The following is an 18,704-nucleotide window of genomic DNA, read 5'->3' as shown; positions in this document are numbered from 1 at the left end:
AACTTCCTGACTATTAGAGCAGTACGACAATGGAATCAGTTACCTAGGGAGGTGGTGGGCTCTCCCACACTAGAGGCCTTCAAGAGGCAGCTGGACAACCCTCTGTCAGGGAGGCTTTGAGGTGGACTCCTGCACGGATCAGGGGTTTGGACTCAATGGCCTTATAGGCCCCTTCCAACTCTATGATTCTATGATTCTGAGATAGGTCATAACAAGCCACACACGAACATGAGGATAACCAAGTGGGCCCCAGGGCCCCACAACCTCTTCCACCCTCTTCTCTTCAGGCCTTGTGGAGGAAAAGACACTTGGTTTCCTGGCAACAACTCAATAACAGCTGCACAACTCTTGCCCAATAATCTGAAAAGTAGCGAGCAGACGGAAGCGACAGCAGCCAGGTCATGGCGATGGCATTGGGGGAGAATGAAAAAGCTTGAAAGGGGTTCTTGCCTCCGTACCACTGCCCAGCCTGGCCACTGACTCCCGTTTTTACTCATGGGGGAAACTGAGGCACATTCAGAGTCAGTGAAGTACCGTCAGCGTCCAAATTGTTCACGCCCGCCTTGCCTTTGAGCCCGCCCACCGAGGTCACCAATCTCTGTGACTGAAGCAGAGATCCAGAGAGTGGGGATCACATAAATGTCTCTTACCGGAAGAAGCCAAACTTCAGGGCCAAGGATTTTGAGTCTTAACTTGAAAACTGCCGGTTTAATCACACCGGAAATGCTTTTTGGGACTTCTAACAGCCGTCTCATCAACGTTGCCCCTCCTTGCTCCCTTCTCATCGTGACTAAACAGCGAGTCTGGGCCAGATTTGAGTTATGTGTCCTGGGCAGTAATCTCATTTTGTGTTTGAACTTGTGCACAACATAACAAACACTTGCTCTACGTTCTTGCCAAGGGACGTTTCACACATTGCACAGGGCCAGAAAGCGGTTTACCCTCATAGAATCATAGAATAGCAGAGTTGGAAGGGGCCTACAAGGCCATCGAGTCCAACCCCCTGCTCAATGCAGGAATCCCCCCTAAAGCATCCCTGACAGAGGGTTGTCCAGCTGCCTCTTGAAGGCCTCTAGTGTGGGAAAGCCCACAACCTCACCAGGAAACTGATTCCATTGTCGTACTGCTCTAACAGTCAGGAAGTTTTTCCTGATGTCCAGCCGGAATCTGGCTTCCTTTATCTTGAGCCCGTTATTCCATGTCCTGCACTCTGGGAGGATCGAGAAGAGATCCTGGCCCTCCTCTGTGTGACAACCTTTTAAGAATTTGAAGAGTGCTCCCATGTCTCCCCTTCATCTTCTCTTCTCCAGGCTCAACATGCCCAGTTCTTTCAGTCTCTCTTCATAGGGCTTTGTTTCCAGACCCCTGATCATCCTGGTTGCCCTCCTCTGAACACGCTCCAGCTTGTCTGCGTCCTTCTTGAATTGTGGAGCCCAGAACTGGATGCAATCCTCTAGATGAGGCCTAACCAGGGCCGAATAGAGAGGAACCAGTACCTCACGTGATTTGGAAGCTATACTTCTATTAATGCAGCCCAAAATAGCATTTCCCTTTCTTGCAGCCATATCGCACTGTTGGCTCATATTTAGCTTGCGATCTACAACAATTCCAAGATCCTTCTCATTTGTAGTATTGCTGAGCCAAGTATCTCCCATCTTGTAACTGTGCCTTTGGTTTCTATTTCCTAAATGTAGAACTTGGCATTTATCCCTATTAAATTTCATCCTGTTGTTTTCAGCCCAGCACTCCAGCCTATCAAGATCCCTTTGAAGTTTGTTTCTGTCTTCCAGGGTATTAGCTATCCCACCCTCCTGAATATGCGCGGTGTAGTGAGCCACAGCCAATCCTGGCTTCCTGAGCAGTGCAACTCTGAGCTACACCCATTTCTCGCATTCACATGTTGCAGTTCATTGCCTATACGCAGTAGGGGAAATTCAAAACTCCCCAAACGTCACAAAACAGCAAGCACGCTTTGAGTTCTGCTGAGCTCTTCGAAGCCAGGGGGGGAGGGGAGGGGGAAAAATCTGGCTGACGGTGCAGCCACGGAGTCTGGGTTTAGTCACAGTCTTAAGATGGAATGTGGGAGGAGGTAGAAGACAGATAAGGCTGTGTGGGTTTCAGGTTGCACCTAGGCCTGACCCTAGGGCTGCTTCGATGAACAAACAGGCAATGGTGGATCCCCCATTTTGGAAAATATGAAATGCAGCTGTTACCTGAATCTGTCTCCCATCTTATGCCTTTGGCGGCCGTGATAAGGTTCCCTTGAACTGAGGTTGCCATCTTTTAAAACTGAGCCTGTGCCTTTAAGTCCAGCCTGGCAGACTTTGAAGTTTTACCTGGCTGACTCCTGCATTTCAGTGCATCATCAGGGCTACTTTTAAAAGAACTGGAACAGCCGCCGTTAAAAACAACAACCAAAACAAAACGTGGCCATCTTTATTCATATGAAAATTACCCAAAGCTGGATCGAATTCATCGTTTTCCAGGGTAGGGTGACCCAAGACTAAGTCACCTGCACTTTTAAACGTCGTGCCAGAAATGCAGCTAATCAGGCAGAGATAAGTCATGTAGTTGCTCAAATAACTTCATCTATTTAAGGTATAGGAACCTTGTTGTGAACCCACAGAGGCGTTGGCTGAGTTTACATCTGTTAGGAAAGCAAGAGAGAACACCTCTAGGTGCCCAGAAATAGATTGAGCCCAGGGCACTCTTAGGTACAACCAGCCGCCACGGCGTTGGAGACCAAAACTCAACTTGCTTGTACTTTAGGGCTTAACAGGTGGGGGGAGCTTATTAAACTGGTCTGACCTTGGAGACTGATGGATCCTGAGCAGTTCCTGAATGTCCTGGGGCACGGGAGTGGGGGTTCCTGCCACTAGAGCTGAGGATCCTGGTGGATTTGTGGAATGGGGAGATAACCAGGGCAATTGACACAATCACTCCTAAGTATCCTCTTCGGAGATGCAGAGTGTGAACACCTGAGTGTTCTGAGCTGCTGAAAAGATTGATGCACCTGGGTAGGTGACTAGAGCAATGGTGGATAAAAACCCGGGGCCGAATCCGCTCAAATATTGGTTAGAGTCTACATTAGGACCTATTCCATGGCACTGAGGGCAGCAAAGACACCTTTCTTCTGTGCTTCCACGGTGCCCACGCAGTGTCATCCAATGGAATTACTTCAGCTGGCTAAGGGGTTGTTACCTCTTGCTCTTCAAGATGGTGAGAAGAAATCATCTGAAGCCCAACGTGGAAAGTTTGCAAAACACTTTGCTGATTAAAAAAAAATAAATCACTCCTCCCTGCTCCAACTTGGACTCAACGTTAAAAGCAGATTCTAGAGAGATGTTTGAAGCAACTGTCTGTTCAGTGGATGGATGAGTTTCAGGTTCTTTTGCCTGAGGGTGGGGACAAGTTGTGTGTTGGGGTGAAGCTGGCCACTTGCTCCATAGACTAGGGTGACCCTATGGAAAGGAGGACAGGGCTCCTGGATCTTTAACAGTGGCATAGAAAAGGGAATTTCAGCAGGTGTCATTTGTATATATGGGGAACCTGGTGAAATCCCCTCTTCATCACAACAGTTAAAGCTGCAGGAGCTATACTAGAGTGACCAGATTTAAAAGAGGGCAGGGCAACTGCAGCTTTAACTGCTGTGATGAAGAGGGAACTTCACCAGGTTCTCCGTATATACAAATGACATCTGCTGAAAATCCGTTTTCTGTGCAACTGTTAAAGATACAGGAACCTTGTCCTCCTTTTCATATGGCCACCCTCCTGGCTTGTAAGAGCTGCTGGGGGTGGGTCAGGAGTGGCCGATCGTGTGGCAATTGTAACTGCCTCTTTGAAAGTGGGCCACGTTCCGGCATCTCTAAATGAAGTAGTGGTAAGACGACCTTTATTGGGGGGAAACTTCATTAGCTCTCACCATCGTCGATAATTATGGGCCAGTATCCATTTCCCCCTTTTTCTTTGCGGTATCACAACTCCATGTTTTCTTGGATGAAACAGCTTCTCTCGATTGTTTTCCTTCTGGGCGCTGGTTTTGAAAGAAAATAGGCTTGCTCGCCTTGATGGATGGCCTGTACCAGGAGCTGGACAGGGGAAGTGTTGATTTTGCTGGACTTCCTGGCAGCATTCGATCGGTCATGGTATCCTTCTGGGATGCTTGGCTGGGATGGGACGTGGAAGCACTGGGCTGTGGTGGTCCCGGTCCTATTTGGCTAAGCGTTTGCAGAAAGCTGGGGCAGTATTGCTCACCCGTTGGCCTGTGGAGTTCCTCAGGGCTCTATTTTGCCCACTGCACCCCTTGCTTTTTAGTATCTGCATGAACCTGCAGGGAGGCGTTATCCAAAAGGTTCAGGTTGGGTCTCGTCTGTATCCCAATAATACCCAGGTCTAAGTCTATTTTTCTTCAACTTTTGCCCCACTCGTGCTCTTCGCTCCTCTGATGCCATGTTTCTCGCCTGCCCAAGGGCCTCTACTTCCCTTGCTTGGCTTCGTCCATTTTCGTCTGCTGCCCCTTACGCCTGGAACGCTCTTCCAGAACATTTGAGAACTACAAGTTCAACCGCAGCTTTTAAAGCTCAACTAAAAACTTTTCTTTTTCCTAAAGCTTTTAAAACTTGATGTTGTGCAGACTTTCTACTGTTACTTTCTACTGTTAGTTTTACCCTACCCTCTGCCTGCTTACCCTACCCTGTGCCTGTTTGCATTCTCTTCCCCTCATTGTTTTACTATGATTTTATTAGATTGTAAGCCTATGCGGCAGGGTCTTGCTATTTACTGTTTTACTCTGTACAGCACCATGTACATTGATGGTGCTATATAAAATAATAATAATAATAATAATAATAATAATAATAATAATAATAATAATAACAACTGATGCCAAGGGTCCTGAACCACTGCATTGGTGCAGTGAGACTGGATGTGGGTGAAAAAACTGAGGCTCAATCCAGACAAGACAGAGGTCCTGTTGTTCAGCATGCAGGCCATCCTGGAATTGGGAATAGAACCTGTCCAAGACGGGGTTACGCTCCCTCTGAAGGATCAGGCATGCGGCTTGCAGTGTGTTCTTGGACTCAGGACTGCTCCTGGGTAGTCAGGTGGCATCAGTGCCCCAGACAGCCTGTGCCTAGCTTTGGCTGGTGTGAAAACTGCATCCTTTCCTGGCGATGGCCGTTCCACATGCCTCCATCTCACGTTTAGATAACTGCACTGTGCTCTATCCACGGAACCGCCCTTGAAAAGTGTTCAGAAACTACATCTAGTGCAAAAGCAGCAGCCAGGTCACACAGCACCAGTTGTGAAAAAGCTCCACTGGTTTCCTGTTTGTTTCTCAGCCTAATTTAAGGAGCTGGTTCTCACCTACAAAGCCCTTGGGACCAGAATATCTCAGAAACTTGATGAATGCACAAAGACCACAAAGGAGGACTGTCTCTTCCCCTGCCCCCATGCCCCTGGTAGGAAACGGCCTGGAGCCCGTGTTCATCAGCTGCATGTCCCATCTCCTAGAGAGCGCCTTGTGCAGCCTTCGTCAACCTGGGGCGCTCCAGATGTGTTGGACTACAACTCCCAGAATGCCCCAGCCAGCTGGCTGGGGCATTCTGGGAGATGCAGTCCAACACATCTGGAGCGCCCCAGGTTGAGGAAGGCTGGCCTTGTGTGTAGCAGCACTCTGAAACACAACAGACCTCAATGAAAGCAAGCAGCAAAGGCGCCAGGCCTTGGGAGGCCCTTCCAGGTCCCAGGTGCCACCACAGCAGAAAAGGCCCAATCTCAGGAAGCCATCTGCTGTATTTCTGGTGTTAACTTTAGAGCGATTAATAATTTCAGGGTCTCTCCCCTTGCACAGTCCGTGCATCTGTTTGGGGACCGGCTCCCCTGGATGTGGGCTTTCCATGCTCCATTCTCTGGCTCAGTCAGGGCTGCTTCACCCATGCTGCGTCCTCCACAGTGGGGAAGGTGCAGCATGGCCGAAGCAACCCCACGGCTTCAAGTCCTCCCATGTGAGGTGAGGGGGCCCATGGGTGCTCTGCACGTGCTGTGACCTCCCCATTGAATCAGACAAAGGAAGGCGTTCCTCAGTACAAGCAAGAGACAAAATTAGCCCTCCTAAGGAGAGATTTCCCAAGGGCACCCTGGACAGTGGCTTGGAAACTTGTGGGCTGCCTTGTGGGTTGTGTTGCAAACTGGGCACATGCAGAAGAAACCGCAGACCGCGCGGAGCCGTCAAACCCATGCATCCATCACAGGAACACGAGAGGCAACTGAATGCAGTTGGGCTATCTCAGGTCATCTGACTTTGGGGTTTTTATGAAGGCGCTGCCTTGGTCTATCTAGCCTAGTCTGGTCTACTCTGAGTAGCAGCAACTCTTTCCCAGCCCTGAAATCTTTTATCCGGAGGGCGGGGGGAAACCTGGCCTTGTCTTGCATGCAAAGCATGTGCTCTGTGCTTATACGAGTGTGTTGCACAGCCATCTCTTTTAATGGTCTCACTTATGAACTGAGGAACACACCTCCTTCTTAACCTTGCCTTTAAAAACAACAACCCACCTCTGGGCGTAATCCAGCTTTTAAGTCCCATTGATCTCAAGTGGAGGGGTTTAAACATGTATGTAACTCACTTACTGAAATCATAGAATCATAGAATAGCAGAGTTGGAAGGGGCCTACAAGGCCATCGAGTCCAACCCCCTGCTCAGTGCAGGAATCCACCCTAAAGCATCCCTGACAGACGCTTGTCCAGCTGCCTCTTGAAGGCCTCTAGTGTGGGAGAGCCCACCACCTCACCAGGCAACTGATTCCATTGTCGTACTGCTCTAACAGTCAGGAAGTTTTTCCTGATGTCCAGCTGGAATCTGGCTTCCTGTCACTTGAGCCTGTTATTCTGTGTATTATATTTGCTATGTCCCAGAGTGCCGTGTCCTGCACTCTGGGAGGATCGAGAAGAGATCCTGGCCCTCTTCTGTGTGACAACCTTTCAAGCATTTGAAGAGTGCTCTCATGTCTCCTCTCAATCTTCTCTTCTCCAGGCTAAACATGCCCAGTTCTTTCAGTCTCTCCTCATAGGGCTTTGTTTCCAGACCCCTGATCATCCTCGTTGCCCTCCTCTGAACACACTCCAGCTTGTCTGCGTCCTTCTTGAACTGTGGATCCCAGAACTGGACGCAATACTCTAGATGAGGCCTAACCAGGGCCGAATAGAGAGGAACCAGGACCTCCCGTGATTTGGAAGCTATACTTCTATTAATGCAGCCCAAAATAGCATTTGCCTTTCTTGCAGCCCTATCGCACTGTTGGCTCATATTCAGCTTGCGATCTACAACAATTCCAAGATCTTTCTTGTTTGTAGTATTGCTGAGCCAAGTGTCCCCCATCTTGTAACTGTGCCTTTGGTTTCTATTTCCTAGATGTAGAACTTGGTATTTTTCCCTAATAAATTTCATTCTGTTGTTTTCAGCCCAGCACTCCAGCCTCTCAAGATCACTTTGAAGTTTGTCTCTGTCTTCCAGGGTATTAGCTATCCCACCGAATTTGGTGTCATCTGCAAATTTGAAATCAATGGAGCTGAACCGTGCTTAACTTTGGCCGGACAGGATCCCATCTCTAATCCAAGGCCTCCACCAGAAGGAACACATGGGCCACGTTGAACAAATCGATATCGGCCACATCCCATCTAACGTGTCGATATAGATCTCTGACATGCCCTGCACACACCCACATCCAAACCCAAGCCAGAATCAGGGTTGCCATCTTTTTCACTGGCTCTGCTCCTATGCTCTCTGCAGATGCCTGACACATAGAAATGTAGCAGATGGAGCCGCCTTGAGTGTCCTTTTTTGGTAGAAAGATGAGGTATAGATAAATAAATACATAAATAAATAAATAAATAAATAAATAAGTGCATTTCTGCGAATTTATGTCACTATTCTGGGACAACCTTCACTCGCTGAATTGATTCCTGTGACTAGATGCTGTTAAAGGCACAGAAACAGAGCTAATAATTTCTTTTAAAAGGGCAGCTAAAGGCACAGAAACAGAGCGAATAAATTATTTTAAAAGGGCAGCTGCTTTCATCAGAACCATTCGACCAAACTCTGGCTCAGACGATGCATCGCCCCACCATTTCTTGTGCGATGCCTACAGGGCCGGTGCTACCATAGAGACCACTCAGGCAGCCGCCTAGAGCGCCAAGGTAAGGGGCGCGCCGAAAGCCGCACTCCCACAGCAGCTGAGAGAGCGGCTTCCAGGCGCACTGTTCTGAAGGCACCCGCCCGCCCCAGCGTCCTGGCTTCGCTTCAGCTGGGTGCCCAGCCAAAGCCAAGCCAGGACGCTGGGGTGGGTGGGCGGCTTCAGAACGGCACACCCGGAAGTCGCTCTTCTAGAGCGGCTTCCGGCCGGCAGCACTGTTCTGAAGCTGCCCTCCCGCTGCCCCCCCCACCCCAGTGTCCTGGCTTCGCTTCAGCTGGGTGGGCGCCCAGCTGAAGCAAAGCCAGAACGCTGGGGTGGGGTGGCTTCGGAACGGTGCGCCCAGAAGTCGCTCTCCCAGAAGCCGCCCACCCCACCCCAGCTTCGCTTTGGCTGGGCGGGCGAGATGGCGCTCTGCGCCCAGGTACACTGGGGTGGGTGGGTGGATGAAAGCGGTTCACCTGCCTAGGGCGCAAAATAGTCTGGCACCGGCCCTGGATGTCTACAGGGCCAAGGGGTTCATCCAGAGCGAGGCTGCGGATACTTGGTTTGCCGTAGACCTCGCATGGATCAGCCTCCATCAAAGAAGAGGGCGTCCTCGGACCAGCCCCCCGATCAAAATACCAGCCCCAAAGGGGGAACGTGCCTCCCACCCCTCTCGCCCATCCATTCACTCCTGCGGTTATGTTCACGGGGAGCTTAAAAATACTTGGGCTGGAAAGGAAGAGGAGGTAGGAGTTTCTTCCGAAGAGAAAGAGAAGAGGGAACATGATGTGCGCTCACAGCAGCTGTTCGGTTAGAACACTGTGGAGAGCAGAAGATGCAAAGAACAAAAAAAATGTATTCCTGCGTGGATGATGCCACCCAAGAGAGACATGGAAAGACGACTGATCCCAGGTCAGATATGAAGTCTCTGGAGCCCAAATAATTGTAGTCTGACCGGCATCGGCTCTCCATGGTTGAGGAAGAGACAGGGGGTCTTTTCCCACCCCAAATGGCCCATTTTGTTTTGTTTTAAATAGAGATGGCAGGAATTGAACGTGGGACCTTTGCCACTGAGCTACAGTTCCTCCCTGTATCCATAGGGCCCCACTCTTGTATGTGAGAATGGGTGGGTGGGGGTACATCTAAGCCCTGTTCAGGTGAAATATTTCTTTTGGGATAGGCACGAAGGCAGGACGTGGTCAGACCAGTGCCTGCTGGTATCATTTGATTTGATGTATTACATTTCTATACCACTCAACAGCTAAAGTTCTCTGGGTGGTTTACAAAGGTTAAAAACCTTAAAAATACAGTATTGTCCATAACATAAAAAAAACCCAAAAATATTTACATACGTGTTCAGAGGAGGGCAACCAGGATGATCAGGGGTCTGGAAACAAAGCCCTATGAAGAGAGACTGAAAGAACTGGGCATGTTTAGCCTGGAGAAGAGAAGATTGAGGGGAGGCATGAGAGCACTCTTCAAATACTTAAAAGGTTGTCAAACAGAGGAGGGCCAGGATCTCTTCTCGATCCTCCCAGAGTGCAGGACACGGAATAACGGGCTCAAGTTAAAGGAAGCCAGATTCCGGCTGGACATCAGGAAAAACTTCCTGACTGTTAGAGCGGTACGACAATGGAATCAGTGACCTAGGGAGGTTGTGGGCTCTCCCACACTCGAGGCCTTCAAGAGGCAGCTGGACAAGCATCTGTCAGGGATGCTTTAGGGTGGATTCCTGCATTGAGCAGGGGGTTGGACTCGATGGCCTTGTAGGCCCCTTCCAACTCTGCTATTCTATGATTCTATGAAGCGTGTCTTATGCTGAATCCATCTAGCCCAGTATTGCAGGCTGGCAGCAAAGGCTCTCCACGGTTTGAGGCAAGAGTCTTTCTAGCTCTACCTGGAGATGCAGGGAATTGAACCTGGGGTCTTCTGAATGCAAAGCTGTTGCTCTTACCACCGAGCTACTAGTCCTCATGATTATGGAGTACTGCTGGGTAAGTAGACCCTGCCAATACACACTGTACAGAGGCCTGTATGTTTTCTTGGATAGGTCAAGTGGCAGGGGAGGATTTTAATCAGAAAAATGATTCGGTGGGGCAGAGTTCAACCAATAAGCCAATACATTTCCAGTCCAAGTTCGAGGTGTTAGTGATGATATTCAAAGCCTCAAACAGTTTGAGGCCTTGGCTAGAACCACCCAGTTCTGGCCTGGGATCCCCTCGGACGCCTGGCTGCACCTGGTACCAATCTCATTTCGGCCTAGTTAAGACCTGATTATTTGCCGAAACCTTTGGGTCTTGTTGGCTGTAGCTCCTTTTTTATTTGGTTGTTCAGGTTATTAGTGCTGAATTAATAGTCTTGGAGTTTTATGTTGAATCGTTTTTATTACTGTGCTCCTCCCTGAGACCTATCGACATAGATTGGTTTAGAAATATGTTAAAAAACCAGTAACCCAACTCCCCCCCCCCAATGTTATAGTCCTGATCTAATATGCCCCTTGCTATTAACTCTTTAAAACCACGGGAGATTCTGATTCTGATTTCTCGTGTCACATCCAATTGCAACCTTAGAATCATAGAATCGTAGAATAGCAGAGTTGGAAGGGGCCTACAAGGCCATCGGGTCCAACCTCCTGCTCAATGCAGGAATCCACCCTAAAGCATCCCTGACAGAGGGTTGTCCAGCTGCCTCTTGAAGGCCTCTAGTGTGGGAGAGCCCACGACCTCCCTAGGTCACTGGTTCCATTGTCATCCTGCTCTAACAGTCAGGAAGTTTTTCCTGATGTCCAGCCAGAATCTGGCTTCCTTTAACTTGAGCCTGTTATTCCGTATCCTGCACTCTGGGAGGATCGAGAAGAGATCCTGGCCCTCCTCTGGGTGACAACCTTTGAAATATTTGAAGAGCGCTATCATGTCTCCCCTCCATCTTCTCTTCTCCAGGCTAAACATGCCCAGTCCTTTCAGTCTCTCCTCATAGGGCTTTGTTTCCAGGCCCCTGATCATCCTGGTTGCCGTCCTCTGAACACGCTCCAGCTTGTCTGTGTCCTTCTTGAATTGTGGAGCCCAGAACTGGACGCAATACTCTAGATCAGGACTAACCAGGGCCGAATAGAGAGGAACCAGGACCTCACGTGATTTGGAAGCTCTACTTCTATTAATGTAGCCCAAAATAGCATTTGCCTGAGGTGCCTTCAGCCTATCATAGAGGCTGAAGGCACCTCAAAGATCACCTAGTCCAACCCCCTGCTCAAGGCAGGCTTTGCACTACAGCGTGCAGCTACAGCATTCCTCATGGATGGCCATCTGCCTCTGCTGAAATACCTCCGGAGAAGGCGAACCCACCACTTCCGAGGCCCTCTGTTCCACAGCTGAACAGCTCTCATGATTAGGAAGTTCCACCTAAGGTTCAGCCAAATTCTGCTTTCCTGCCATTTCCACCCATTGCTTCTAGTCCTGCGTTCAAGAGCAAAAAGGAACACGTTCTGCTCCATCTATCATTTCTCCCCCCCCCCTTAATCTCCTCTTCTCCAGGCTAAACATACTCAGCTCTTTCAACTGTTCCTCACAGGACTTGATTTCCAGATCCCTCACAATCCCAGTTGCTCTTCTCTGCACATGTTTATTTTAATAATAATAATAATAATAATAATAATAATAATAATAATAATAATTTTATTTCTTACCTGCCTCCCCATTCTGATCGAGGCAGGGAACAACAGTAAGTACAAAATACATAAAATACTGATTAAAAACATAGTATACATTGTTAAAACTTCCTAAAAAAAACATCCTAAAAGCATCCTAAAATTCCACTGGACAGGCCTGCCGGAAGAGATCAGCCTTGATAGCTTTTTAAAATGCTAAAAGACTGTTAAGTTGACGAATCTCCTCCAGCAGGCCATTCCGCAGACTGGGAGCAGCAGAAATTTAGCACTTTTATCCCGCCCTTTATCAAAAAAGGATCTCAAGACGGATTGCAATTTTTTCCCTTAAGTTGTCTGGGTGCTTCTTAAAATGGGGCACCCAGAAATGGATGCAAGAGTTGCTTCTGTTCTCTTCTTTCAATCTACCCAGTTCTGGAAATTTTATAAACGCTGTAAACATGGACCTAATTTAGCAATACATTATATGTGATTTACGTAAATGTGTGCATATATCCCTGGCTTTCACAACTGGTTCTGAGGACCGTCTTTAGTACGGAACAGGTAGCATTTCTTTAGTACAGATCTGAAGGCAGCTCCCTGTTCAAGACTTCTCTCCCTTTGATCAATTAAAGATATTAATGAAACACAACAAAAAGAGAAGGGTTTTTTCCTTATCTTAAATATGTCTCGTTCCGGAATTAAATTCTGTCTCCTTCACCACACAGACACAAACACACCACACATGGATTGGGGTTCTTTCTTCCTCTCCCAACACCTACAGAATGTGTCCACATCTCCCTGTGACAAAACACACGCACACACGGATTGCAAAGTTCTGAAAAGACGCTGAAATGTACACACCGAATGGTGTTCTTCTTGTTCTAAGGGGAGGGGTTGCTGCAATTCTGAGCACACAACAAAACCTTCACTCAGCAAGACCCTAATTCCCAGCCAAGCTTAAATATGCCTTTTCCATCGTTTTCACTAGCAGCCAACTTGGTTCTAGATCATACGATTTCATATCGAGGGTGGGAGATTTCTGTGATCAAACACTCCTCTGCCCGCAAGCTTCCCTGCATGTAATAATCTAGCATGTCCGAAAGAAGGGTTCAATTATAGCCTCCCTCCTGACATGCTCATTTTCTATGTGTGGGGATGATTTCCCCCCCCCCCTACACTTGAATGAGCTCCCATCTGCAGTCAGAAGCGATTCTGTCGAGAAATATCTCGATCCTCCCAGAGTGCAGTACACAGAATAACGGGCTCAAGATAAAGGAAGCCAGATTCCAGCTGGACATCAGGAAAAACTTCCTGACTGTTAGAGCAGTACGACAATGGAACCAGTTATCTAGGGAGGTTGTGGGCTCTCCCACACTAGAGGCCTTCAAGAGGCAGCTGGACAACCCTCTGTCAGGGATGCTGTAGGATGGATTCCTGCATGGAGCAGGACTCGATGGCCTTGTAGGCCCCTTCCAACTCTGCTATTCTATGATTCTATGAAATAGGTTGACCACCTCTTCTGTTATTTTATTTATATCCTGATTTTGCCTAAAAAATTGTGCTTAAGGACAGAAAGAAAGTCCTCTCCCTAGGATCAGCATTCTTCAAAACTGGACAAGGCTTTGGGACTCTCGAAGGGTGCAAAAGAGGAGGCAAAGGTGTTTCAAATACAGCCACAACACACACACACACACACCCCTCAAAGTACTAAAGATTTACAAAAAGAACAATGCAATTCTTTGTGATGGGGGGGGGGAATAGAAGAGCTTGGATGAGAACTCTCTTGCACGTATTTATTTATTTATTACATTTTTATACCGCCCAATAGCCGAAGTTCTCTGGGCGGTCCACAAAAAACGTACTCTTTGATAAGCCAAAGGGAGCACTTTACACTGTGATTTATGTGTCAGAAGCGGGACACAAATTCTGACCTCCCTCCACCCCACACCAAATGACCGTCAGCCAGGCTTGGCATGGGTACCTATTCTAGCTTATTTGGAGTCCCAGCATCCTCCACATAACGCACACCAAGGGAGCAGCTGAACTCTAGGCGAGATCATTTCCCAAACTCCCCTGGGACTTATTTTCAAAGCCAGGGCTCAGTCCTGGAACGAGCAGCGGGCAAGTGTACTGGGACACGTGCAGAGTGCCTTTTGCTCAGCATTGGGTAAGCATAGCTAGCCCGTCTCCTGGGTTTGGGAATGGGGGGAGGCTTCCTAGATAAAGGACCACTCTGACCGGCTTCTTAGCCTCTGTACTCCCTTCTTTTACATATCCTTGTCTTTCTGCCGCTACAGGTTCAGTCCCCACCTCACCCAATAATTATGAAGTCGTATCTTTACTTTTCCTCTCCCATACATGCAGAGGTGAAATGTAATCCGTTTTCCAAATTCTGCAAATTTCAAAAACAAACCAAATGCCATGCCGGAAGATTCGAAATGTGCAACTCAAGTACCTGGGCCCCGCATACTTTTAGCTTCAGTGGTAAAATCTGAAATTTTGAAGCAGGGGAAGGGGGGGGCAGCTCTACCTCTTCATGTGCATAACACACATACGTGTTTCCCGGCGTTTTTATTATTATTCCAATGTCGTCAATGGCATAATATTTCTATCCTCTGCAAAAAGCGACAGTTCTGCAAACGACATTGTCTGCAACCAGGTGCAAAGCAGGCAATTAAGTACAATCTAACATATGTGACCAGTTCCAGAAGGGTAGTCAGGCTGGTCTGTTGCAGCAAAAACACGGAGCCCTGTGAGACCTTAAAAACGAAGAATTTTATTGTTGCTTTTGCAGGCCAGAGACCACCTCATTAGATTGGCCCACGGAAGCTGATGCCACAAGAACATTTTTTTTGGTCTTTAGAAGGTGCCACAATTTATTGCATTTGTATACCTCCCCATAGCTGAAGCTCTCTGGGCGGTTCACATAAGAGAAAAACACTTAAAAACAATATACAAAGATTTAAAACCACAAAAACAAGCAAAATACACACACATTTAAAACCACTATAACAAGTTTAAAAACGAGGAGCCAAAAAACCCCCCCACCACAAACCCACGGTCATTACATATTGCTAAATGCCTGGGAGAAGAGAAAAGATTGCAAGATTCTTTTTTTCACCTTCTCCTATCCGTAAACTATTTATTCCAAAATGAGAAACTGAGTTAAACAAACAGTGCAACTCTATAATGTCTACTCAGAAGTAAGCCCCACTGAGTTGGATGGGGCTTACTGTCAGGTAATGCTATGCACACTTACCTGGGAGTAAGTCCCATTGAACTCACTTACTTCTGAGTAGACATTATAGGATCGCACTGTTAGGGCCTGATCCACAGAGGTTCGCCCTTGTGCCTAGTGCAGACAGCTGAGCCTTGTCAAATCTCTCATGAACGCAAAGAAACAAATACAGCCACACTATGGAGCTTCCACCAATGTTTCGCTCTTCCTAGCCAGGAAATTCTACAATTGCTCTAACGGGGTGTTTTTTTTAAAATCCATTTTGTCAGCCTGAATAGAAATCCAAATGAATAAGAAAACGCACCGCCTGTGAGTTAACTGGTGTGTGTGTGTGTGTGTGTGTGAACTTCCTCTCTTCATGCCGGCGTTTAGGATCTGAGACACTGTTAAGCTCACGCTCACACACACACGTCCGTCCGTCCTTTGCCAGAGACGCATCTGGCCTGATGTGCTGTTAAAACAAGGGTGGACGCCACCCCTTTTGCCCCGACAGTGACACGGCTGTCAAGAAGGCTTGCGACAGGCATGGCTGCAACATCCCACTTCGACGGCGAAACATTCCCGGAGACAGCAAGGATTTGGGCTTCAGGTTCAAGTCACCACGCAAGACCCCAGCAGGAAGCCACGCAGCACTCAACTGGAAGCCTTCCCCGTCCCTGTAGCAAGGCCACCTCTCCGTCTCAGCTTTCCCCAGCCAGATGTGTTGGGCTGCCACACATCTGGCTGGGAACGATGGGAACTGCCGCCCAACGCATCTGGAGAGCACCAGGTTGGAGAACACTGCTCTACGTCAAGAACCACGCTTGGCCGAAAAAGCGCAACTGGCATTTCCAGGCAGCACCACATTCGGAAGAAAGGCCGCCCAGAAACTGCCCTCAGTTGACCCCAGTGCCCTCGCCACCTACCTTCCTGCCCTCCTTCCAAGCCAAGTGCTGCCCGGAGGGGCCCAAAGTGCCACTCAAAGGTTGGCTTCTTCAGCTGGAGGCCAGCCGGGAGGAGAAAAAGGCCGAAGGGTCCCTCCGGCAGCCCCGGTGCCTCCCTTTCACCCCGCAGGGCCTGGTTTCAGCAGTGCCCTCCTCCCTCGCCTACTTCCTGGTTGCACCTTCGCTTCTTCTCTGCCTGCAAGCGATGTGGGTGTCAGGCGTCAGCGCGAAAGCCGTGATAGTCCTGTCCGCAAACAGGAAACCTGCCTCAACAGGAGCCTACCCCCCCCACACACACACCACCCTTAATTGTTATTTTTTTGCAACACTTTCTCTCCTTTGCAAAGGTCAGGGACACTCACCTGAGGCAGATCCAGGCTGGTCTTTGCGTCCGGCTTTCTCTGGCCTTCCAAGGAAGAGGAGGGTGGCCGTGTCGTTCTCCTCCTCTTCCTCCTCCTCCAACCAGAGCAGGTGAGCAGAACTTTTGAACTGGCTGCCTGAGAAATGCCTGAACAGCGTGGGAGCTATGATTCGGTGTGGTGGTGCCTGCTTTTCCCCTCCTTCTCTCTCTCTTTCCCCTCTTCTCACATTTATTTCTTTTAAATGTAGCCACTCCCCTGTTTCTGGCTGCCCACTTCCTTAAAGAGACCAGAGAGGAGGAGTCCTCAGAGTGCGAAGCTTAAAGTCTCAACGGCAGCTGAGGAAGCAGGAGCAGAACCCGAATACAACCCTCTGGGTCCACGACAGATATCGTTGGCAAAGTAGCTGCTGTGGTTGTAGGCGTGGGCAAGCTTTCGAAACGCACAGAGACCATCAGCTGCCAGGTGAAGAATTCTGCATAATACACAGGCTTGCATATTCTAATGCCAACAGAATATCTCCCCCCCCAAAAAACACACCCACCACCAATGTCCCTAATTAAAGCCCACTGTGGGCCAAAAAAAAAGCAATTTAAAAGAAGGGGACAAGGATTAGGTCCAGCTTACAACCATAACTGTGAACGGAGGATGTATAACATTAAGTGTGTGGAAAATAAGTATATCTCCATCTCATGATTGATCGCTAGATATAGAAGCCATGACAGAGAGCCTAGATGAGGGGAGGGAAATGTTCTAAATGAGTCGAATATTAATAGAAACTCGTTCTTCTTTCTTGCATAATGTCAAGCTTTCAAAGATTAGCTGATAGACGGATCCCTTTAAAAAGCAAACAAACAGCAGCCCGGGTGCATGGTTTGCATTGTGCATTGTTTTAGGACCACTTGCTGGGGATGCACAAAAGCCTCAGCTCTCTGCAACAAGGATGGCCAAGCTTTGAGCGCATATATACATAGAATCAAAGAATAGCAGAGTTGGAAGGGTCCTACGACGTCATCTAGTCCAACCCCCTGCTCAATGCAGGAATCCACCCTAAAGCATCCCTGACAGATGGTTGTCCAGCTGCCTCTTGAAGGCCTCTAGTGTGGGAGAGCCCACAACCCCCCCAGGTAACTGATTCCATTGTCGTACTGCTCTAACAGTCAGGAAGTTTTTTCAGATGTCTAGCTGAAATCTGGCTTCCTTTAACTTGAGCCCGTTATTCCGTGTCCTGCACTCTGGACATGTAACAAGTCTGAAGCAGAGGATGATGCTATTGTGGGGTAGGCTAAGGACACAGTGACACTCCGACCCCACCCCATTTTTCCATGTGCTGGGGCCATTTTGCCCCATGCCAACTGAGCCAGGGGTGGGGATCCAGCATGCCACCAGAAAGGCCGGTAGGAGCATGGGCTGGGATATCCCATCACAATGCCAGAGGGCCCTCCTGCTCCCATCCAGGCCGATCCCAAGTCCCCATGTTCTTTGATGTGTGTCACGGGGTCACTGGTTGGCCACCCACCCTCCCCGCTCGAGTCAGGGACTGGTGGCAAGAGTAAGACGAAGCGGAGGAGGAGAAGTTATGACGGCTGAGCCTCCAGGCTCTTTTGCTGGGACAGTATTAAAATGATTGAGGGGAGACGTGCTAGCACTCTTCAAACACTTAAAAGGTGGTCTCACAGAGGAGGGCCGGAATCTCTTCTGGATCCTCCCAGAGTGCGGGACACGGAATAACGGGCTCAAGTTAAAGGAAGCCAGATTCCGGCTGGACATCTGGAAAAACTCCCTGACTGTTAGAGCAGTACGACAATGGAATCAGTTGCCTGGTGAGGTTATGGGCTCTCCTACCCTAGAGGCCTTCAAGAGGCAGCTGGACAACCATCTGTCAGGGATGCTTTAGGGTGGATTCCTGCATTGAGCAGGGGGTTGGACTCGATGGCCTTGTAGGCCCCTTCCAACTCTGCTATTCTATGATTCTATGAAAGGAACAGAATGGCCGTCGAAATGCATGGGGGCTCCATCCGAATGGCCATCGGAATACATTAAACCAGCCTTCCCGAACCAACCAGATGTCCTTCAGATATGATGAGCTTCAACACCCATCATCCCCAGACAGCCTGGCCACTGGGGAAGGCTCCATTAAAGCCAGAGTGATTGGCGGCTTACTCAGTGGATTTTAGGGGCTATCCTAGGGTGACCCTATGAAAAGGAGGACCGGGTTGCATAGAAAAGGGAATTTCAGCAGGCGTTATTTGTATATACGGAGAACCTGGTGAAATTCCCTCTTCATCACAATAGTTAAAGCTGCAGATGCCCTCCTCTCTTTTGGATCTGGTCAAGAGGGCAGGACTCCTGCAGTTTTAACTGTTGTGA

General features: G+C 48.7%; 1 protein-coding gene across 5 annotated transcripts in view; it reads right to left on the bottom strand.

Annotated features, from left to right (window-relative positions):
* Positions 1-16,485, bottom strand: part of PTK2B (protein tyrosine kinase 2 beta) — a 126,395-nt gene extending 109,910 nt beyond the window's left edge. For 4 of the 5 annotated variants that reach the window (XM_063123722.1, XM_063123725.1, XM_063123726.1 and 1 more), the window contains exon 1: positions 16,338-16,485. The gene's annotated coding sequence lies outside the window, so the exon portion shown is untranslated. Of the gene's footprint in view, positions 1-15,957; positions 16,007-16,337 lie in introns of those variants that run through there. The other variant, XM_063123723.1, reaches the window with a different exon arrangement.
* Positions 16,486-18,704: the final 2,219 nt, after the last annotated feature.

This window comes from Elgaria multicarinata, chromosome 4, assembly GCF_023053635.1.
Source record: "Elgaria multicarinata webbii isolate HBS135686 ecotype San Diego chromosome 4, rElgMul1.1.pri, whole genome shotgun sequence".
In the NCBI taxonomy this organism is placed as follows: Eukaryota; Metazoa; Chordata; class Lepidosauria; order Squamata; family Anguidae; genus Elgaria; species Elgaria multicarinata.
The sequence above is the reverse complement of the archived record's forward strand: the minus strand, read 5'-3'. Positions and strand labels throughout refer to the sequence as shown.